General features: G+C 36.7%; 1 protein-coding gene across 6 annotated transcripts in view; it reads left to right on the top strand.

The window, feature by feature from the left end:
- LOC106868939 (myotubularin-related protein 10-B) overlaps positions 1-24784 on the top strand; it is a 190685-nt gene that overhangs the window by 34070 nt on the left and 131831 nt on the right. The window lies entirely within an intron of this gene.

Below are 24784 nucleotides of genomic sequence, written 5' to 3'. Positions count from 1 at the left end.
ATATATATATATATATATATCATATATATATATCATATATCAGATATATATATCATATATATATATATATATATATCATATATATATATATATATATCAGATATATATATCATATATATATATATATATATCATATATATATATATATATATCAGATATATATATCGTGTATATATATATCTCATATATATATATATATATATATATATATATATATATCATATATATATATATATATATATATATATATATATATATATAATGTTTAAATATATAATTTGGAGAAAAAACCAGAATTATTGAATTCATCCATGAAAATCCACAGTCATTTAATAAGTAAATACACTAAAAAGATCTATAATAAATATAAAAAAAGTAGTAAGTAATAAATATTAAAGTAATAAAATGAGTACACGTGTTTCATAACCACATTTTCAAATAGAATATAAAATAAAAAGGAAATCGATTCAAATCGATTCAAAATAATAGCTAATCCTCATGTCAAAATACAATAATAAAAATAATAAAATGAATGTATATATATATCGATTAACAATAAATATCAAATGAATTTATATAAAAACTAGCAGAGATACCCGGCGTTGCCCTTGTTACATGCAATTTAAGGATGAGACTTTTCTGTTATATTTTCTTTAAGGAACTGGCATACCTATGATTCGAATTTCATCAAAATTGCACATGAGGGTTCCTTCCCTCTTTACACACCCTAAAAAAATTCTAATCATGACACATTTATCCTATACTATTGATCTTTATGCACATATTCTAAAATTCCAGTCTTTTGGAACCTATAAAAAGGACTTTGCTCATGCAAAATGGAGCTCATGGAGCTCTAAAATGTGGGAATGAAGGTCTGTATTGGGGAGGGGGAGTGTTAATGTCAACCAGAGAAGTTGAATTGTTGGGAATGTTATTAACTTGGGTCTTATAGTATGCCTGTGTATATGTGAGAGTATAGTTTCACTTTAATAGTTTCAGTATGAATTTGAAAGTATTTAAGTGAAAGTATCTGACATTACAGTAGCAGCATGTTATTGTTTCACTTTTGACATGTAATAGTGAAATAGTGTAATAGTTTCAGTATTAAAGTGAAAGTATCTGACATTACAGTAGAGTGATGTTATTGTTTCACTTTTGACACGTAATACTGAAATAGTGGAGGAGATATGATATTGCTGTGGGCTCGAATTATGCAAGAAGTTAAAAATCTTTTTGGCCTAAGGCACTACATGGACCCTAAGTAAGGCATGTGTAAATTTGGAATGAAATTGGTTGTGTAGTACTTGAGTTTTAGGGATTCACACAGACACACATTCTCATCTTTATATATATAGATATATACACACACACATATATATATATGTATATCAATATAAATATATGAAAGTCAATGAAGTTTGGTAAAAAGAAGGTGATCATGTACATACTTTCTTGCCATTGTGATTAGAACACCTCGTTGTAAACAATATTCCTTGGTTTTCCTTGTGGAGCATATGCAAATAGGTTTGTTTTGCTTCCCACTCTTGAGCAGCCAACATACAGTTGTCCATGTGAAAAGCAGGGCTCTTCCAAGAGAAGACCAGCCACAGAGAGGGTTTGACCCTGAGATTTGTTAATGGACATGACAAAAGTGACACAAAGCGGGAATTGCAGTGTTTTGAATGTAAAAGGAATGTCTGTTCCTGATGGAATAAGAGGAATTCTTGGAATAAAGACGTCATCACCTTTTCCACATCAAGAAAGAATGGTAGGCTTGATAACGTGTGACATCATCTTCTTTATCCCTATGATTCGAATTTCATCAAAATTGCATATGAGGGTTCTTTCCTTCTTTACACACCCTAAACAAATTCTAATCATGACACATGTATCCCATACTACTGATATTTATGTGCACATTCCAAAATTCCAGTGTTATGGACACTGTAAAAAGGATTTTGCTCCTGAAAATGGAGCTCATGGAGTTGAAAAATGTGGGAGTTAAGGCCCCTATTGGAGGTGGGAGTGTTAACGTTAACCAGAGAAGTTGAATTGTAGGGAATCTTTTTAACTTGGGTCTGATATGTATTGTTTGAATTTCTTTGAAATAGGAAATATATGTATGTTCACTGGGTTTGTAAAAGAGAGTAAAGCTACAGGAAACCAAAAGACGAATGATCACGATAATCAGTCAGCTACCCTAGCCTAGTCGTTACTACTCCCCAATGTAGGATTCCTAACCATACAGGTGACAGGCACAGCCGTAAGATGCATTATGGATCTATAGCAATTGGAAGGGCATGACCCAATTGAAATAACGTGTGACGCTGTTGTACCGTTGAATTAGAAATAATGCTCATCTGTTATGTTCGGGTGACCCTATAGCTTCCAATAGTACAACTGTATTCGTCTTTGCTTAGGAAAAATGAGTAAATTGTGGGTGTGAAGTGCCCATGAAGGGGCTCTTTGTAACTTCTAAGAAGAAATTTTAGAAATATTACTTTATTAGTGTGTAATATGTATGGTTAAAATTTCATCAACATCAAAAATATATGAATTTTCATGGGGGTTATGGCCGTTATGCATAGAATATAATTTCCAAATTTCATAAAGATCCATTCAGTACTTTTGACAATTAGGGCATTTGATGCAGTAGATTAGATTTCTACTTTTGCATTTCATGTCCGTGAAGAACTGTACGTTGGCCAGACAGGTAATGCACTATTGGAACGCTCACGCGTGCATCGACAACAGATTAAAAACCCAGAAGTCTGCCAAATACCACTGAGTAACCATCTGGCAACATGTGGTCGTGAAACTTTTATGATATTTCCATTCCATAAACTTTACAACCTGAATGAAATTGAGAGAAAACGCAAAGAAAAGGACTTTATTAAGAAATTCAAAGCCACTCTTAACAAACAATGATTAAATTTATCTTACTTGGGGTTTAAAAATCTTATCCCTATAACTAAAACACAAAAAATCTCTCAAATGTCATCATTTCTAAAAATAAACTTGGCATCATTTCTAAAAATAGTCAAACACCTACTGCTGCTGTCCAAAGGAATAGGTATAAAAGACCAAAGAACAGCCAGTCTGTTACAGTCTGTCAGACACAGTTTTGCCAGAATTCTATCAGATTAGGCAGAAGATGTTGATGCAACATTTTGCATTATGTTCAAAGCAGCTTCTGGAATGTGGTGAACTGCTGCAGTCTGTTGCTCTCATTTTAAACCGGTTGCTTTCTTACACCAGCAAACTCTCTTCTTTGGAGGCATAATCTATGTATATATTAAACAGATCAACAAAAGTTATAATAGATGGCAGGGTCGGTAATTTTCACATTTCTGTAATTTTTCAGATTAACACCCGCACAATTATGCAACCCTAACCCTAAAACCCTAAACCTAACCCTAACACTAACCCTAAACCCTAACCCTAAAACCGTAACCGTAACACTAACCCTAATCCTAACCCTAACCGTAATCCTAAAACCCTAACCCTGACCTTAAAAACCTTACCCTAACACCCTAGTGAAAATCGCGGTATATTTACCAAACATTGACGAACATGAGTTATATTGTAGTCAGTGATTGTGTGTACAGGTAGAAGGGAAGAAATATAAAAGTTGCTAGAAACAACAGCCAAATCTCCCTTAAAACATACAAAGTAAACGGAATTTAAAATTTTTTTACATCAATGGAATTTTTTCGATGTGAACTTTCCAGTGCAGTAATTATGCGCTCAACATATAATATAGAGAGTAAGAATAAAAGAGGGAGAGGGAGGGAGAGAGAGAGAGAGAGAGAAAATGATACATAAACCCTAACACTAACACCCTAGTGAAAATCGTGGTATATTTACCAAACATTGACGAACATGAGTTATATTGTAGTGAATGTTTTGAGAGAGAAGAGGGAGAGATAGAGGGAGAGATAGAGGGAGAAAGGAATACAGATGGTAGCAATGAAGAGAGAGAAAGAGAGAATGGAAGACCCTTATAAAATAGCAATGCGTGCACTTGTTTATATAAGAAACACAGAAACTAAATCTTATATCTATAATGTTGATGTGTGTATGTGTTTATGTGTATGTTGTCACAGATCACGTATGTGTGGTTGTGTGTGTTTTTACGTTTCTATGTTATGAAAAATATGTTAGAGGTAGAGGAAAGATATTAAATGAGAGAGAGGAAGAAGTAAGAGTGTAAAATGTAACCAAGTTAATCTATGACTTTGTATGTATCACTTTCTCTCTCTCTCTCCCTCTTTTACTCTTACTCTCTATATTATATGTTGAGCGTGTGTGTAAGAATGCCGTTCCAGGTAGAAGGGAAGAAATATAAAAAGTTGCTAGAAACAACAGCCAAATCTCCCTTAAATCACACAAAGTAAACGGAATTTAAAAAATCTAATTACTGCACTGGAAAGTTCACATCGAGAAAATTCCATTGATGTAAAAATTTTTACGAATATGTGGAAAATGTGGATTTCTATACACTTTTAAAAAGGCTTCACACAGACACACAACTTCAGCTTCATATATTAAGATATATATGTATATATGTATATATATATATATATATATATATATATATATATATATATATATATATATATATATATATATATATATATTGTACTTGGGGATGGTCATATTGCCCAGTTTACCCAATATATATATATTTATATATATATATATATATATATATATACACTTACATATATATATACATACATATAAACATATATCAGGTCATCCCATAAGTTCTGTCTGATTTTACCTTTTTTGAAATTGATTGAAATTTAATAGTATTTTAGAATGTCTAATGGAATTAAAAATTATTTTTATGCATTTGTGTACATTCAAACTAATTAAATATTATTTTACATAATAATAGAATTAAAATTTCTTCGATTAAAACCCTTTCTAACATGAAAGTATCCAAAGAGCATTTAAGGCACATAATGTTTTATGAGTACAAAAAAGGAAACTCTGCAGGCAAAGTGATTTGAAACATACACTCAGTTTATGGGAAAGAATACTTGAATGAAAGAACTTGCAGAAGATAGCTTTCAAAATTCAGAAGTGGAGATTTCATCCTTGAAGATAAATGTCCAGTTGAGTTTGATGATAAGTTCCTTGAGGCATTACTTGAAGAAAATCCTGCATTAGCAGTTGAAGAATTGGCAATAAAGCTTCGTTCAAACCATACAACTGATCGTCGCCATCTTCAACAACTTGGAAAGGGTCCTAAACTTGGAAAATGGGTGCCTCATGAATTGTCCGAAAGCAACCACAAATCCCGAGTTGACATCTGCTCTTCTCTCCATTTTCACGAACTCATTTCACCCTTTTTGTATAGACTTGTGACTAGTGACGAAAAATGGATCTTCTATCAAAATGTTAAACGTCATAAACAGTGGCTTGGTAAAAGGGAAAAAGCTCAACCACAACCAAAAAGGGAACTTTATGGAAAAAAGGTTCTTCTCTCTATCTGGTGGGATTCCAAAGGAGTAATTCACTTAGAATTATTACCACCTAATGCAACAATCAATGCTGAATTTCACTGTCAGCAATTAGAATGTTTGAACCAAGCTTTGAAAGAAAAAAGACCCACTTTTGTGAATCCCAAAGGAGTGATGTTTCATCAGGACAATGCGCGACTCCACACTGCAAAGGTCACATCACAGAAGTTCAAAGAGCTTGGTTGGGAAAAAATTCACCATCCACTCTAGTCTCCCAACCTTGCACCTTCAGACTACCATTTGTTTCATAGTTTACAGAATCATTTGGGGGACATAACTTTTGCCATCCAGGAGGAGGTCGAAAATGACATTTCAGAGTTTTTCGCTTTGAAACCAAAAGAGTTTTACATTGATGGGACTAAAAAGCTTGTAAATAGATGGAAGGAAGTCATAGATAATCAGGGAAAGTACATTGATGATTAAGTTTCAATTAGATATAACATTTGATCACTTGTTTTCTTTATTCAAAATTCAGACAGAACTTATGGAATGACCTGATATATGCATACACACATATATATATGTACATATATACATTCATATATATATATATATATATATATATATATATATATGGATGTGTAATGTCAGTGTGCATACCCGACAGAGTGTAAGTACCTTGAGAGAAAAGTTGGATCTAAGAAGCATCAGTTGTGGTGTCCAAGAGAGGTGATTGCACTTGTATGGTCACTTGACGAGAATGGATGATGATAGCTGTGTGAAAAAGTGCCACAGCCTAGCAGTTGAGGGTACCTGTGGAAGAAGTAGACCCATGAAGACCTGGGAGGAGGTGGTGAAGCACGATTTTTGAACATTAGGCTTCACCGAGGCAATGACTAGCGACTGAGACCTGTGGAAATATGCTGTGCGTGAGAAGACCCGGCAAAACAAGTGAGACCATAACCTGTGGCCTTTACCAGGGGTGTGGCCAGCCCACTTATGCCTACCTTTCCTTCTTTGGACACAAAACACTGCCTGCAAAGACCTGTTGAGGTAAGTGAAATCGAAATCGAAATTGAACCAAATTTGATGACTGGCACCCATGCCAACCTTTCCTCATTGGATACTAAACTGAGCTTGCGAAGACCTGTTGGGGCAAGTGAGATTGAAATTGAACCAAATTTGATGACTGGCACCTGTGCCAGTGGAGCGCTAACAGCACCATTTGAGCAGGATCACTGCCAGAGCAGCAGTCTTGCTCCCGTGCCACCGGCACGTAAAAAGCACCATTTGAGTGCAATTGTATCCAGCTTTGCCTTACTGGCACTCGTGCCGGTGGCATGTGAACAAAACATTGGAGCGACTCCTGTGCAGGTGGCACATAAAAAACACTATTTGAGCGTGGCCGTTGCCAGTACTGCCGGACTGGCCCTCATGCCGGTGGCACGTAAAAACACCCACTACACTCTCGGAGTGGTTGGCGTTAGGAAGGGCAACCAGCTGTAGAAACTCTGCCAAATCAGATTGGAGTCTGGTGTAGCCATGTGCTTCGCCACTCCCCAGTCAAACCGTCCAACCCATGCTAACCTGGAAAGGGGACGTTAAATGATGATACACACACACATATATATACACACACACACATATATATATACATATATACTTATATATACACATAAATCTATATATATACATGTACATATATAGACATGCATACATATGTATATACACAAGCATACATACATATATGTATATATATATATATATAGGTATAGCCATCCGGTTGCACCAGTCCTCAGTCAAACCGTCCAACCCATGCTAGCATGGAAAGCGAACGTTAAATGATGATGATGATGATGATGATATATACCTATATATATATACACACACATACATATACATAATATATATATAAAACTGAGAATGTGTATCTGTTTGTGTATCAGTATGTATGCATCACTAAAACTCAAGAACTACTTAATCAATTTCATTCAAATTTTACTCATGTCTTACTTATGGTTCGTGCAATGTCATGGACCTAAAAACTTTCAACTTCTTGCTTAATGCAATCCCAGAACAATCTCTTATCTCTTACACTGTTTTGGTATTACGTGTCAAAAGTGAAACAATAATGTCTCTCTTGTAATGTGATATAATACTTTTACTTTTATATGGTTTCCATTTGAATTACTTTCACTGTGTATATATATATTAGTTTCATTTCTATTAGTTTCACTATGTATTTTTAGATATGTTTGTGTGTGTGTGTGTGTATATATATATTTGTTTGTATAAAATATTTAAATTGTATTGAATTTATAATTGTTCAATTTATGGTTTTGTTTTCCATTTTTGATTATATATATATATATATATATATATATATATATATATATATATATATATATATATATATATATATATATATATAATGGTAGTAGAGTTAGCAGTTGGAATAACCATCTAAGGAATATGAATATCCGTTTATCCTACCGGCATAAATTACCTCTGTTTTATCTGGGTATGCATATGTAAGCATACTATAGTATTGTGATACAGGCCATAACAAAATAAACATTATATTTGCTCATCAACTTCAAGCGTTAACTGCAAAATCGTGTGATTCAAATGTATTAAGCCTTCTTTCCTCATCTTGAGACCCTGTACTTTCCTCTTCTTTTATTTTATATATCTGTCTTCACTCTGATGAAGCTCCATATACCAGATTGGATGTGCTATAGAATATGATGACTATTATTCTCTGAATTTTCTTTGGCAGCACCAACAGATATTGGAAATAGAAATGGTTGTTAGAAATGTTAAAGTTTTGCATTTAAAAAATATAATAATTGATCGTAGTCAATTTTTTTGTTGATCAAGAATTTTCTCCATTTTCTTCTTAATTTAAATTTCATATATATATATATATATATATATGAACCTTTTGGTATGTGTGCGAGCGTGTTGCACGCGCGCGCGTGTGTGTGTGTGTGTGTGTATGTGTGTGCGAGCATGTATGCGGGTATGTATATATATTTTTTGGCGAATGTCTGGTTGAGCATGTATGTGTTTCAAGTGAGGGTGGATGAGTATATACCCATAGGCGCATTTACGTGGGTGTGTGGGCACGCATGTGTATGTGTGGATTGGTGCACTTACTCGAATACTATGGACATTTTTACTCCCTTCCCTCACTTAGCGGTCATTCTAATAGCTCTTTTGTCTTAATAATGGTCAATCACACAGTAATTTCCCTTTGCTTAACAGTCATTTACATAGTATTTTTACGATGGCCAGATAACTGAAGAGATGGCAGCATGAGTTTCCGTCCCAACATCCAAAACTCAGAGTTTTATAATGGCTACTGAATAATTATCACATTATTTACAGATAAATTCCTCTATTTACATAATATAAAGGTCTCTTTCTTTTTGTTGTCTTACCTTTTTCTATCAATATATATATATATATATATATATATATATATATATATATATATATATATATATATATATATATAGGCACAGGAGTCGGTATGTGGTAAGTAGCTTGCTTACCAACCACATGGTCTGGGCTCATTCCCACTGTGTGGCACCTTGGGCAAGTGTCTTCTACTATAGCCTCAGGTCGACCAAAGCCATCTGAGTGGATTTTGTAGATGGAAACTGAAAGAAGTCCATCGTATGTATTTATATATGTATGTGTGTGTGTGTATGTTTGTGTGTCTGTGCTTGTCCTCCCAACATTGCTTGACAACCGATGGTGGTGTGTTTACGTCCCCGTAACTGAGCAGTTCGGCAAAAGAGACCGATAGAATAAGTACTAGGCTTACAAAGTCTAAGTCCTGGGGTCGATTTGCTCGACTAAAGGCGGTGCTCCAGCATGGCCGCAGTCAAATATATATATATATATATTTATTTATATGTGTATATATATATATTTATATATGTATAAATATATATATATATATATGTTGTGTGTACATATATATATGAGTGTATATATGAGATGAAAGATCGTGTGTGTGTGCATATGTGACTGACCATTAGCTTGATCCCATGTAAAAATCAATATTTTTCATCGAATTTCATTAGTGCTTGGCAAATATATCACTTATGTTCCACAGAAGGTTCTACATTCTTTAGATTTGTCACTTATGGAGTAATGGGACATTTAGGACAGAAGGTCAGAAAAACCTTCTTGAGTGATTATTGTGGACAAGTGAAGTAACTCTTTGTGAAGTAACATTCAGAAATTGATTGTCTCCCTTAAATTGGAAGATGTGTGTGGGTGTGTGTGTGTGTGTGTGTGTGTCGCCTCATTCTCAGAGAAACATGCACAAACTCAAACAGTACATTGCAGACAACATGCACAGCTGCCACCACATGGCGTTCAGTAAATTCCATAAAAAATTTTTCATTTATCTATTTCTGTGGCTGGAAATGTACATTTCATTTGATGTTTGCATAAAGTGAAAGAGACAAAAATGACAGAGGCCTGTGTATGTGTTTATGAGGGGTGCGAGACAGAAAGTGCATGTTGTGTGTATGTGTTTATGAGGGGTGCGAGACAGAAAGTGCATGTTGTGTGTATGTGAGACAGAGAGAGGAGAGATGTATGTTGCTTTGTGTGTGTGTATGTGAGGGAGAGAACAGCATACAATTTTTTTATTTGTTTTTCCTCATTTTTTTTTAATGAGTGTGAGTGATTGACTGAAAGAGAGAGAGAGGTGTGTGTTGTCAGAAAGAGAGAGAAAGAGTGTATCACTGTGTGTGTGTGTGAGAGAGAGAGAGAGAGAGATAACATAAATTTTATTTTATTCAATTTTTCTCACATCTTTTTTTTAGTGAGTGTGTGTTTGACTGAAAGAGAGTGAGAGAGAGAAGGTGTCTTGCTCTGTGTGTGTGTTTGTGAGAAAGAGGGAGAGAGTGTATGTGTATGACATGTGGTATGGACATGTGGCGAGAATGGATGAAGATAGCTGTGTGAAAAAGTGCCACACCCTAGCGGTTGAGGGAACCTGTGGAAGAGGTAGACCCAGGAAGACCTGGGATGAGGTGGTGAAGCACGACCTTCGAACATTAGGCCTCACCGAGGCAATGACTTGTGACCGAGATCTTTGGAAATATGCTGTGCTTGAGAAGACCCAGCAAGCCAAGTGAGCCCACTTTTGCATACCTTTCCTTCATTGGACACTAAACTCTGCTTGTAAAGACCTGTTGAGGCAAGTGAAATCGAAATCAAATCGAATTCACAATTTCGATGACTGGCATCCATGCCAGTGGAGCGCTAAGAGCATCGTCCAAGCATGATCGCTGCCAGAGCAGCTGACTGGCTTCCGTGCCGCTGGCATGTAAAAGGCACCATTCAAACATGTTTGTTACCAGCGTCGGCTCACTGGTACTTGTGCGAGTGGAACGTGAAAAAAGCATTCAGGTGAAGTCATTACCAGTGCCGTTGGCCTGGCTCCTGTGCAAGTGGCACGTAAAAACACCACTTGAGCGTGGCTGTTGCCAGCACCGCCTGACTGGCCGTTGTGCCAGTGGCATGTAAAAGCACCCACTACACTCTTGGAGTGGTTGGTATTAGGAAGGGCATCCAGCTGTAGAAACTCTGCCAGATCAGATTGGAGCCTGGTGCATCTATCTGGTTCGCCAGTCCTCAGTCAAATCGTCCAACCCATGCTAGCATGGAAAGTGGACGTTAAATGATTTTGATGATGATGATGATATATATATGTGTATATATATATGTATACATGTATGTGTGTGTGTATATATATATATATATATATCTGTAAATAATATATGACAATTATTCGGTAGCCATGATAAAACTCCGAGTTTTGGATGTTGGAGCAGAAACCCAAGCTGCCATCTCTTCAGTTATCTGGCCATTGAAAAAAATGCTATGAAAATGACCGTTAGACAAAGGGAAATTACTGTGTGATTGACCATTAATAAGATAAAAGAGCTATTAGAATGACCACTAGGTGAGGGGAGGGAGTAAATGTAAGGCAGTAAAAATGTCCATAGTATTCGCAAGAATGCACCATTTCATATATACACATGCGCGCCCGCACACCCCTGTACATGTGCCTGTGTGTATATCCTCATCCATCCTCACTTGAAACACACACATGCCAACCCACACATTCACCAAAAAACATATATATATATATATACCCACATACACGCTCGCACACACACACACACACACGCTTGCACACACACGCTCGCACACACACACTCGCACACACACACACGCTTGCACACACACACACGCTCGCACACACACACACGCTCGCACACACACACGCTCGCACACACACACGCTCGCACACATACACAAGTACGCAAAAAAGGTTCATACACACCTCTATATACACACATGCACAAGAAAAAACAGGGCTAATAGCAAAATACAGAAAAATGCGTGCGTGTGTGCGAGTATATGCGGGTATGTATATATTTTTTGGCGAATGTGTGGGTGAGCATGTGTGTGTTTCAAATGAGGGCGGATGAGGATATACATATATGGGCATGTACGTGGGTATGCGGGCGTGCATGTGTATGTATGGACTGGTGTGCTTAGGCGGATACTATGGACATTTTTGCTCCCTTACCTTTACTCCCTCCTCTCACTTAGTGGTCATTCTAATAGCTCTTTTGTCTTAATAACAGTCAATCACACAGTAATTTCCCTTTGTTTAACGGTCATTTTCATAGCATGTTTTTCGATGGCCAAATAACTGAAGAGATGGCGGCATGGGTTTCCGTCCCAACATCCAAAACTCAGAGTTTTATCATGGCTACCGAATAATTATCACATATTATTTACAGATAAATTCCTCTATTTACATAATATCAAGGTCTCTTTCTTTCTTTTGTTGTCTTACCCTTTCTATCAATATATATATGTGTGTGTGTGTGTGTGTGTGTGTGTGTATGTATATGCGTGGGCGTGGCTGTGTGCTAAGAAGCATGCTTCCGAACCACATGCTTCCTTGTTCAGTCCCACTGTGTGGCACCTTGGGCAGGTGTCTTCTACTTTAGCCTTGGGCCAACCAAAGCCATGTCAGTGGATTTGGTTGACGGAAACTGAAAGAAGTCTGTCCTAAATATATATATATATATATATATATATATATATATATATATATATATTTTTGTGTGTGTATTTGTGTCTGTGTTTGTTCCCCCCCACCATCACTTAGAAATCGATGTTGGTGTGTTTACATCCCTGTAACTTGGCAGTTCAGCAGAAAATATCGGTAGAATAAGCACCAGGCTTACAAAGAATAAGTCCAGGCATCGATTTCTTCATCTAAAAGGTCGTGCTCTGGCATGGCCACACTCAAATATGACTGAAACAAGTAAAAGAGTAATATATATATATATATATATATATATATATATATATATACATATATATATATATATATATATATGTATGTATGTATGTATATATGCAGTCCCCTCTCCTGTATGCCACATTTAATTCCTCTTATGCCTAACTTTTCTCTCAACACAGTTGCACTTTGTCAGTCATGCACACTGATGTTGCAAATTCTTCAGAACATACTACCTTCGTTCTTCTCCAGTCTACGTATATCCTCTGCATTCAGAGCCCATGTCTCACTACTGTAGAGTATAGCCGTTCTTACACAAGCACCATACAATCTACCTTTCACTCTGACAGAAAGTCCTTTTGTTTCCAACAGAGTTAGTAATTGTCTGAACTTATTCCATCCTATTCTTTTTCTCAAAACAATACTTTCAGAGCATCCACCACCATTATTAATTTGGTCACCTAAGTAGCAGAAACTATCTACTGCTTCCAGAGAACCTCCTGGGAATTTGAGAGAGTCTATGTCCCGTGCACTCTTAGTGATTATTGTTTCTGCACATCTGCTACACATGAAAGTGACCTTACCTGTTAATCTACCTGAAATTCTACTGCATCTCTAATGTGTCCATAGCTTGTACTGGGTGCAGTGAATGGAATTACTTCCCACTCTTTTCCTACATATTTAGCAGGGCTATATGCCTAATGGAAGCAGAGTCTTATCTGCTTTCTTGCTAACAACTTTAGTCTTTATTAGGTTAACTTTAACCCTTTCGTTACTATATTTCTGACCAAAATACACCCCTCATGAGTTTCAATTAAATTCTAAATTAATCATGAATTTAGACTAGTTTCATTAAACAACTGTAAATTTTTTACTTATCAACTTATTAATGTGATATTTGGAACATAATTGAAGAAAAGGTTCTTAATCAATTCTATTGCATAATTTTTGTCTCAAAATATTTTGAAAAATATTTATACAATCTAATTATACATATATACAAACAATATTCACACAATATTTTTATCATGGAAAGTTGTAAAACGTCCCACTCTACATACTGCTAGTGTCTCTCACATGTAAATACTGGTTCAGTTTCACAAATCGTATTTGGGTCATAATACTGGAAACATACTGATCGCCAAAAGGTTCCTGATTGCGCCAGTAATTTGTAATTCTGGGTAACTGTCTTATACCGATAATAATATTTATGGCAAAAATGCCTGTATTTCATCTCCGGTTGTAGGAAAACACAAGCTATCTTTTTTCCAGCTTGTTTACATTCCATGTAATGGTTTGTTTCCACAGTGATTGCTTGAAACAAGCATGCTGGAAAAAATAAAAAAAAGTCTAATGGTTTTGCTTCCTGAGAAAGACTATGGGTAGACCCTGTCTCCTCAGAAAAATTGTTAATAAAAACTATTTTAAAACTTTTTACTCCATTCTGGTTTTAAATCATCCTCGCTGTCGATGTCACTGCTTTCCCTTTCTTCAGAATCGCTGCTTTTGGTTTCGGATACAGAAATATCTGATTCATTTTTGTCCACCACGTGCTTTTGCACCTCATTCATTCTTTTCCTCGATATCTCCATATCTTCCGTTGAAAAGCCTTCAAATTCGGAATCACTGCTTGATAGCATGAAACTCCTCTCCATTTTCAAAGTTGAAAAAAATGTAGAAAAAATCTTCTAAAATTCACTGAGTTCAAATATCACACCAAACAATGTTGGATACAATAACTCAACTGTTTGCAAAGTGAAATCAGGTGTTTTAACGAATGTACTAACGAGATTTGGGTTCAAATTTACATTTAAATAACAAGGCTAGCTACAGCCGGGATGGTCTTATGAACCAAATCATTTTTCAGCCAGCTACAGCCGGGTTAATAACAAAAGGGTTAAGGCCCTTTGATTCCAGGTTTTGCTTCCATACCTAGAACTTCTCCAATTCTGCAATAAAAGTGAGGTTGTCAGCATATATCAATTCCCATGGACGTCCAGTTTTGAATTTCTCTGTTATGACTTGAAGGACTATGATGAATAAGAGTAGACTAAGAACTGATCCCTGATGAACCCTAATTGTATGCTAAATTCATCACTGTATTCATGGCCAACTCTCACCTTACTGACAGCACCACTGTACATGGCTTGTACAGCTCTAACAAGCCGCTAGCTTCCTTAGAAATCACCAGATAACAGCAAGGAACTCTATCGAAAGCTTTCTCCAGGTCAACAAAAGCTAAGTACAATGGTTTACTTTTGGCCAAATACTTTTCTTTGCATCTATGGTACTCCTCCCAGAACAAAGCCAAACTGCATCTCCTCTTGTTTAATTCTTTTCCTAATCAATTGAGCTATAATGCTCTCTGTAACTTTCGTGACCTGGTGTAGTAGTTTGATAACTCTGTAGTTGTTTCTATCTAGGGCATCACTTTTACCCTTGTAGCAGCAAACTATAATACGACTATACCAGTCATTGGGGATGACGTCTTCTTGATAATCTGATTAACTATGCAAGTAACAAGGCTGTATCCCACACTACCAGATATTTTAATCATCTCAGCAGTGATACCCGATGGTCCAAGGACTTTCCCTACCTTCATGTCCTTAATTGCCTCATCTATTATACTGCTATCAACTCTGATAACTGGTCCTTCAATTGGTTTGATATTTGAAAGATTCTCCTGCCATGCATTTTTCACATTTAATAACCTTTCATAGTGGCACATCGATGCATCTTTTTTCTCAGAGTCACTAAGTGCAAGCACACCATTATCCATTCACACACATTCCTCACCCACCACATCTCTATTCTCTCTGATCCTTATGCTGTAGAACATTGGCAAACTTCTTACCTTCTGCTATTCCTTTTGCTATGTAAACCTGTTGCCTAACTTCCCTTGCCTGGCTACCCGATATAGTTCTCTGCTTCCACCATTTTTCAGTCTTTCCTGACCTATTGCTTTGCTTTTATAGTTCTGTCTACCTCCTTGTTCCACCTCCATGTCACCCTCAACCTAGTTGGGACTTTGCACCAGCCACAGATTTGGTCAGTGGCCCCCAATAGATTGTCACACTTGAACTTCCAGTTGTCCTATGAGCTATATGTCTCCATTTCCTCCTCTCTGTTATCAGAGACTTCCATTAGAATGTGTCTAAATTTTTGTTCGTTTGCTGGGTCTTTCAGCTTCCATAATCTCCTTTTCCAATATGGTTTATTTCTTCGAGTCTCTCTAATCATAATTCTGGAGTTACTAACTAGTAGCCTATGTTGGGGTGTATATTCTTCACTTGGGAAAGACTTTCTTTGCATTTGTGAGCATCTGCCTGTCTCATTGCTTGGTGAGGAGGTAATCAACCTGGATTATCTTCCCACCAGACTGATAAGGTCCCCTTCCATCTCACTTCTTGCACACCACACACACCAGCATGGCATTACTCCATCATTTTGATGATCTCACCAGACCTCCTTTTCATTGTGCCAACATTGATGGTTGTGGCCCTAAAATTGTGTACTTTGGAGTGACAATGGTAAGGCAGTCATGGGGCTTTTGTCAGTACCTGAAAAGAAGATCTGCACAAATGCTTGACGGGTAGCATAGAGCCTCAGTACATAGCTTATTCAATTCAATGAAGTACAATTTCCTCACTCCCATACAGCATCCAGATTAAGGTCCAGCAAGGAGAGAATTAAAGAGAATGAAAGTAGTCTTATCTATCTATCTATCTATCTATCTATCTATCTATCTATCTATCTATCTATCTATCTATCTATCTATCTATTGTTACGATCAGACAAATTAATAATGTAAGAAAAAGGGGTAAACTTCTGATCGCAGCAACAAAGTGTTCAAACAAGGAAGTAAATGTTCATTTATGGAGATTATGTCCAGTCTCAATGGTTTCAAGGTAGGTGGTGAACGGTCTGACCCATATGCAGCTCCATCTCATTCTGGTTCTATCCGCGCCAAGCTCCAGCTATCTTCCCCATTCCCCTTTTTAACAGGAAGTACGAGATTACCTGCCTTGCTCGTTAACAGGAAGTGAACGAGGTTACCTGTTTCGTACTATGCTAACTTCCTGTATATATATTTGGTTATTCATTCCGACATTATTTCCCTTCTGCGTTTATCTCGCCACCTTCGGAAAATATAGAGTAAGTTCTCATCCTTCATTATCTTATAGGTATACATAACATTCTCCCCCCTTAAAGGAAGAAAGTTGAACGCAGTGAAAACTTTCTTATTTACAAATTTAGGAGATTGACTTGAGATAGTGCACCTGCGATAACATTGTCTTTACCTCTAATACGTTGAATATTGAGATTAAATTCTTGCAAAGATAAACTACATCTCATTAATCTCTGATTTTTTTTCTTCGTCTTGTGCAGAAAGGTCAGCGGATTGTGGTCGGTGAACACTTCAATGGGATACTTGGTGGTTCCCAAATATACGTAAAAATGTTGCAATGACAATAACAAAGCAAGGGTTTCTTTCTCAATGGTTGAATAATTTCTCTGGTGTTTGTCAAATTTCGTTGAGTAATAACAAATAGGATGATCAACACCCTTTGCATCTGATTGTAACAGAACACCACCGACACCAGCGTCGCTTACATCAATAGAAAGCTTAAATGGTTTCCCAAAATCTGGTGCTATCAAAACTGGAGAACCCATGAGTATGGCTTTTAATGGTACACTTTTAGACCTGTCACCACGACTGAAATTTCGGGCTTTACAGTTTTTTTTCATAAATGGCTTTCGTTTTGTCCTGTGATTTCTTCAAATGTTCTCTGGCAACCTCAGTAGCTTTGGAAGGTCGGTTTCGAAAAGTAGACACATGGTCTAGCGAGTTCAAGTGGGATTCAGGGCTCTCAGAGGGGCTTGGCTTAATGATAACATGTGGATCAGACAAAACCTTGGACCCTGCTAAATCATTTCCAATAATCAAGTCTACACCTGAAACTGGGAGAGTTTTATTAACACCAACTTTCACCAAACCAGACACAAAATCTGACTGCAAATCAACAAAATGAAGAGGTGCACATGAAATTCCACTAATACCCTCTAATAAAACATCAGAGTTAGCAGGCAACACTTCTGAGAAAGGAAGAGTACCTTCCAACAATAGAGACTGGAGTGCGCCTGTGTCCCTCAAAATAGTAATGAGTCGTAATGTGAACTTATCACCCTCAAGTGAGACAAACCCTTTCGAAATAAAAGGCAAGTACCCCTCCTCATTGTTAATAATGTCAGAAATAAGCTGAGACTTGATATTCACAAAAGCGTGGGGTAAGGGTTGTGACTGATTTTTTTAACTTGAGCTTTTTACATTCAGAAATCAAATGGCCTGACTTTCTACAATATCTACAAATAATTGTTGAATGAAAATTTGAATCAGATTTAGAAACAAAAGGACTGGTTGACTTTCTTAACTCGGAACCACTGGACCTGTTAGGATTTGAACCCGACCGAGCTGAACAAATAATTTTACTTGTCTGACTTACCTCAAAATTATCCAGATGATAACAACCATACAGTTTGAACTCATGCTTATGAGTAATAGAGTAATCCTCTGCTAAACTAGCTGCTTCTTGTAACTGTTCTACTCTCTGCTCTTCCAAATAAGTCCTAATATCAACATGAACACACTGAACTTCTCTAATAAGATAAGCTGCCTCAATTTGTGAAAATCTTCCCCAACTTCTTTTGACACACACCACCTATCAAACAAATTTTCCTTCACTCTAGCAAATTCTACATAGGTATCCTCACTTCTTTTCTTGGACTACTGAAATTTTTGTCTATTTGCCTCAGGGACCAGTTCATAAGCTTTTAGAATAGCCTGTTTGACCACCTCGTAACTCAAACTTGCTTCGTTCGATAAAGCCGAATAGACTTCCTGAGCCCTGCCTTTTAAAACACTTTGTATTAACACTGTCCAATGCTCCACAGGCCATCTCAAATTTATTGCCACCTTTTCAAAATGAAGGAAAAATTTATCAATATCTTCTTCACTAAATGGAGGCACAAGTCTAATATTTTCGCTACATCAAAATCTGTCTGACCACGAGTAGTGTCCAACTTTCTACTCTGTAACTCCATTTCTTTCAATTTTAATTCTTTTTGAATTTCCATTTCCCTTATTGCTTTTTGAAATTCTAATTCTAATTTCCTCAACTCAAACTCTTCTGTTTTCTCTGGTTTCAACAATGACAAAGCCAAATCTTCAAAAATTTCTTCATCAACTAAATGTTCCAAAACCATTTTGAAAAGCTCTTTCTTTTTCATGGTAGACTTAGTCTCATCCAGATCGTAATGCTTGGCCAATAACAACAATTCTGATTTTTTAAAATTCTCAATCGCTCCACACTGGGAAATTCAATAAATTCTTCAACCTTAAATTCCATGATTAAATACTGGTTTCACTAGAAGAATTTCGAATGTTGATACAAAATTATGCAGGTAATATGTGTATTTTAGCAGTGGAAATTTTTGTATATAGCCTTTTTTTTTTTTTTTTAAAACTCAAATCGATCAATTCATAGGTGAATTGTAAAGTTGTTTTATAATGTGTTTGCAAGAGTTCAGATCCTGGACAAGCCCCCATTTTGTTACAATCAGGCAAATTAATGATGTAAGAAAAAGGGGGGTAAACTTCTGATCACAACAACAAAGTGTTCAAACAGGGAAGTAAATGTTCATTTATGGAGATTATGTCCAGTCTGAATCGTTTCAAGGTAGGTGGTGAACGGTCTGACCCATATGCAGCTCCGTCTCGTTCTGGTTCTATCCACGCCAAGCTCCAGCTGTCTTCCCCACTCCCCTTTTTAACAGGAAGTACGAGATTACCTGCCTTGCTCGTTAACAGGAAGTGAACGAGGTTACCTGTTTCGTACTATGCTAACTTCCTGTATATATATTTGGTTATTCATACTGACATTATTTCCCTTCTGCGTTTATCTCGCCACCTTCGGAAAATATAGAGTAAGTTCTCATCCTTCATTATCTTATAGATATACATAACAATATATATATATATACATACACACTCACATATACTAGATGTACCCACTGACCCGTTGGGTCACAACCACTCCAAGTTGAAAATGTGGATGCGCAGCAGGAAAGGAAAAAATACTGTTTCAAGCTTCAAGCAATAAAATTCTTAAATAATACAGTTCTCTTGCCTTAGTATGATAACTTAAACACAGCCAAGTGTTTCTTTGAAAACATCCAAACGGCCTTCACTTTTTTTTTCCTTACTTTCTTCTTTCCCATCCTTGGTTACTATTGTTTCTGGTGAAATACATCGGTACTTCAGCATAAAGTAATGTTTTTGCAAAGTCATCACTGATGCACAGTGAAAAGAATTCTGTCAGTGTTGTTCTCATATGTTGTTCATCATCATCATTGTTTAACGTCCGCTTTCGATTTCACTTGCCTCAACAGGTCTTCGCAAGTGGAAGTTTAGTGTCCAATTTTACTTGATTTTGATTTCACTTGCCTCAACAGGTCTTCACAAGTGGAGTTTAGTGTCCAATGAAGGAAGGAAGGTATGCATAAGTGGACTGGCTGAGGCCTTAGATTTAGGTCTCACTTGGCTTGCCGGGTCTTCTCACGCACAGCATATTTCCAATTGGCAGAGTTTCTACAGTTGGATGCCCTTCCTAACGCCAACTACTCAGAGAGTGTAGTGGGTGCTTTTACGTGCCACCGGCACGAAGGCCAGTCAGGCGGTACTGGCAACGGCCACGCTCAAAATGGTGTATTTTATGTGCCACCTGCACAAGAGCCAGTCCAGCGGCACTGGCAACGATCTCCCTCGAAACTCCTTACACATGTTGCGGGCACAAGTGTCAGAAAGGCGACGCTCGGCACAGGTGCCTTCACGATTTCGCTTTCCCCAATAAGTCTTCGCAAGCTGAGTTTCGTGTCCAATGAAGGAGACGACGTTGGCATGGGTGCCACTCGTCGAATTTAACTCGATTTCGATTTCACTTGCCTCAACAGGTCTTCGCAAGTGGAGTTTAGTGTCTGATGAAGGAAGGTACACATAAGTGGAGTGGCTGAAGCCTTAGATTTGGGTCTCACTTGGCTTGCCGGGTCTTCTCATGCACAGAATTTGGCAGAGTTTCTACAGCTGGATGCCCTTCCTAACGCCAACCACTCAGAGAGTGTAGTGGGTGCTTTTACGTGCCATCGGCACGAAGGCCAGTCAGGCGGGACTGGCAACGGCCATTCTCAAAATGGTGTATTTTATGTGCCAACTGCACAAGAGCCAGTCTAGGGTCACTGGCAATGATCTCGCTCGAAAGTCCTTACACATGCCGCGGGCACAAGTGTCAGAAAGGCAGCGCTGGGCACAGGTGCCATCACAATTTCGATTTCGCTTGCCCTAATAAGTCTTCACAAGCTGAGTTTCGTGTCCAATGAAGGAGACGACGTTGGCATGGGTGCCAGTCATTGAATTTAACTCAATTTTGATTTCACTTGCCTCAACAGGTCTTCGCAAGTGGAGTTTAGTGTCCAATGTTCAATGACAACCATATATATCCTCATTATTTCTGAGCAATATTCTTTGTTCATCTGGTAGATGAACTTGCAGTCTCACTATTGCAGGTGCTCTTTCATGAATTGAAAATCCTAAAATGGATGCAACTGCTTTGGATGCAAGTTCAATATACCTACCCATTAGTTATTGACTAATTTTATTATCATTGTTTATTTGAACAGCAGCTTGGTCATTTCTTTTCAGTATGTACTTGATGACATACTTAATTGATTTCACTGAGGCAACGATTTCAATGTCGCGGTGGCATTTGAATGCTCTTAAAAGAGTTTCATTATAAGGCACAACTCATTCGTTGTTTGTTTTTCCATTCTTATGAGATTCAACTCTTTTCATTGCAACTGATCTTCGTCTAGAAAGAGCTAGTCTCTCTGTTTGTTTCTCTGCTTTTTTATTAAGATGATAAAGATTAATATTCTATTTTAAATGAAATAGTAATTTTCCCCTTTAAGAAAAAAAAAAAAAAATCAAGTGCCTGTAATTCAAAAAGTGTCTCATAAAAATATAGTTCTCTTTCAGTCCATGGCACTCGAAAGTATAAATGATCAAGGGAAGAAAAAGAAAAGTAAGAAAAAAAGAATGGATGGCAGTAGCTTGGCCAACTCTTTGAAATGTCAACATTTTCAACTTGATTATTTTTCTTAAAGGAGGAAATGACTATTTCATTTGTAACCTTTGTCATCTTAATCAAATGGAAGGAAAACAGACGACAAACTTTGAGTTTTAGTATAATCATCATTGTTTTACATCCGTTTCCCATGCTGGCTTGGGCTGGACAGATTGACTGAGGTCTGCAGAGCCAGTGGCTGCACCAGGCTCCAATCTGATCTGGCAATGTTTCTACAACAGGATGTCCTTCCTAACACCAACCACTCCAAGAGTGTAGTGAGTGCTTTTTATGTCCTACCGGCACAGGAGCCAGTCAGACAGGCCTGGCATCGATCACATTCAGATAGTGCTTTTTACATGCCACCAGCATGGGGGCCAGTCAGTGGGTACTGGCATTGATCATGTTTGGACAGTGTTTTTTATGTACCACCAGCACAGGAGCCAGTCAGGCAGACCTGGCATGGGAGCCTGTCAGGCAGGCCACTATAATTTAGAATACACACACACACACACACACACACACACACTGTTTTAATCTTATGTTTTTATATATACAAACACTACGCAGCAAGGAATTTATCTTATATATACACACACGCACACACACACATATGAACATCCAATTGTGGAAATGCTGGGGTGCACACAAGTGGATGTGTGCTGTGCGCAAGAGATGAAGTGGAAATTATCCTCAAGCAGATTCTTCACTGGCTACAAGCAAAAATCCAAATTGTTCTACACAAGTAATAATGACAACAGGGGTAGCATAGGCATGTTGATAGTTGAGAAATGGGTACAAAATATAATTGAGGTAGTCAGAGTGTGCAGTCAGATAATTGAGATGATACCAGTTATGGGCAACTCAACAGCGATGATTATTTCTGAATATTCTCCACAGGCAAGATGAATCAAAGAATAGGACAGCTTGTGTAAGATCTTTCTGCTGACTACCTCAATGATGACTGACAGTGACTTCATTAGCATGTTTCGTGACTTCTTTGGTCATGCTGGCCAATACACGTGTGGTATCCATGACATACATGGAAGCTATGGATATGTTGCAAGAAATGAGGAGGATGTAAGGTTCCTGAGTTCTGTGATGCAATGGATTTAGAAATTTGTAACACATACAATTTATGAAACCACTTAACCACCTCATAACTTACCAATCTGGCAAACCACACAAGCCAAATAGATTATGTTCTCATCAGGAAAAGGGACAAGAAGAGCTATTGTAGATACCAAAACCTTCCATGGTGAAGAATGCACAACACAGGATAAGCTAGTGGTTAGTTACTTCAGTTAGAGTTAACCAGATACGGAAATGAAAGAGAAGATCCCACAATTAGGAACAGATTCAGATAAAATTCTAAGTGATGCTTATAATTGCAGAGAGGAAGATTTAAGTACCTGTAGCAGATTTGAAAAGTGGGAGTTTATATATATATATGGCTGTTTTGTAAGAAGTATGCTTCCCAAGTACATGGTTCCAGGTTCAGTCTATTGTGTGGCATCTTGGGCAGATGTTTTCTACTATAATCCTGTTTTTGTCCTAAGGTAAATGTTAGAATAAACTCTAACCCACTTATTGTGAACTTTTGTCTAAAGCCCTCAATAGAAAATATATCACATGTTTATATGAATGTATATATGTTTGTGTATAATTATTATAGTTATATAAAAAGAATAATATGAACTGCTGCAATAATACTCCCTTCTCAACACATGTAATACGCATGTACCTATGGGTATGTTTGCACGTAAATATATACATATATATATATATATATATATATATATGTGTGTGTGTATGTGTTTTTATATGTGTATATATATGTATTCCTCATGTATATACCTTTTCATTCTTTCACAACTACAATAATCTTAAGATACATTGATTATTTAAATTCCACTATTATTTCTCTTTTAATGACTTTCTCTTACCTCTGTTTATACTTTATCTAATAAGAATAATATAATACACCTAATAATAATAATAATAATAATAATTGATTCCTTTATATGCATATACATATACAAATATAATATAATACACCTAATAATAATAATAATTGATTCCTTTGTATGCATATACATATGCATATACATTTTAATATATGCATATGTATTTATGTATATTTATGTATATGTGTGAATATGTAAACGTATGTATATATGTATGTACTTATATTTATAACTTAACCTTATGAACTTTCTAAACTCTCTGACGAAGTCCAGAGACACACCCAAGTACATACATATATACATACTTTTACATATACACACATCTTATCTACCAAATACTGGAGCGATAAAAGTAGAATGGGGTACTATGGCCTCTTGGCTGAAACAGCTCTAAGATATCTTACTTTCTATACTCTGTTATATATTTTAATAATTACTGGAATTTTTATATTTTATATATTATATATGTAAAGCATAAATTGTTATACATGTATGTATATTGTTATAATTGTCTTTTTAAAAAATAAATAAATAGACATAATATGTCTAAAAGTTGATGAATACCACCTCTTCATCCCCTCCATTTTCTTATTGATGTATAAATTAAAGGTAAAATAACTTATTACCCTCAACCATTTATTACACTCAGTAATGTAATTGCCATGTAATGAAAAAACACATGTGTATTAATAATTGGGTATTCTACCAGCAGTATATTGGATAGATATTATCCCTTAGTTGGTTGGATTCGCTGACAGAACTATGATGAAGCTCTCCAAAATATGAACAGCTAAGAAATTTTATCCTTACTTTCATATA

The sequence above is a fragment of the Octopus bimaculoides genome, chromosome 15, assembly GCF_046866305.1.
Source record: "Octopus bimaculoides isolate indiv1 chromosome 15, ASM4686630v1, whole genome shotgun sequence".
Classification (NCBI taxonomy): domain Eukaryota; kingdom Metazoa; phylum Mollusca; class Cephalopoda; order Octopoda; family Octopodidae; genus Octopus; species Octopus bimaculoides.
Note: the sequence above shows the minus strand (reverse complement) of the source record. Positions and strands in the feature narration are given on the sequence as shown.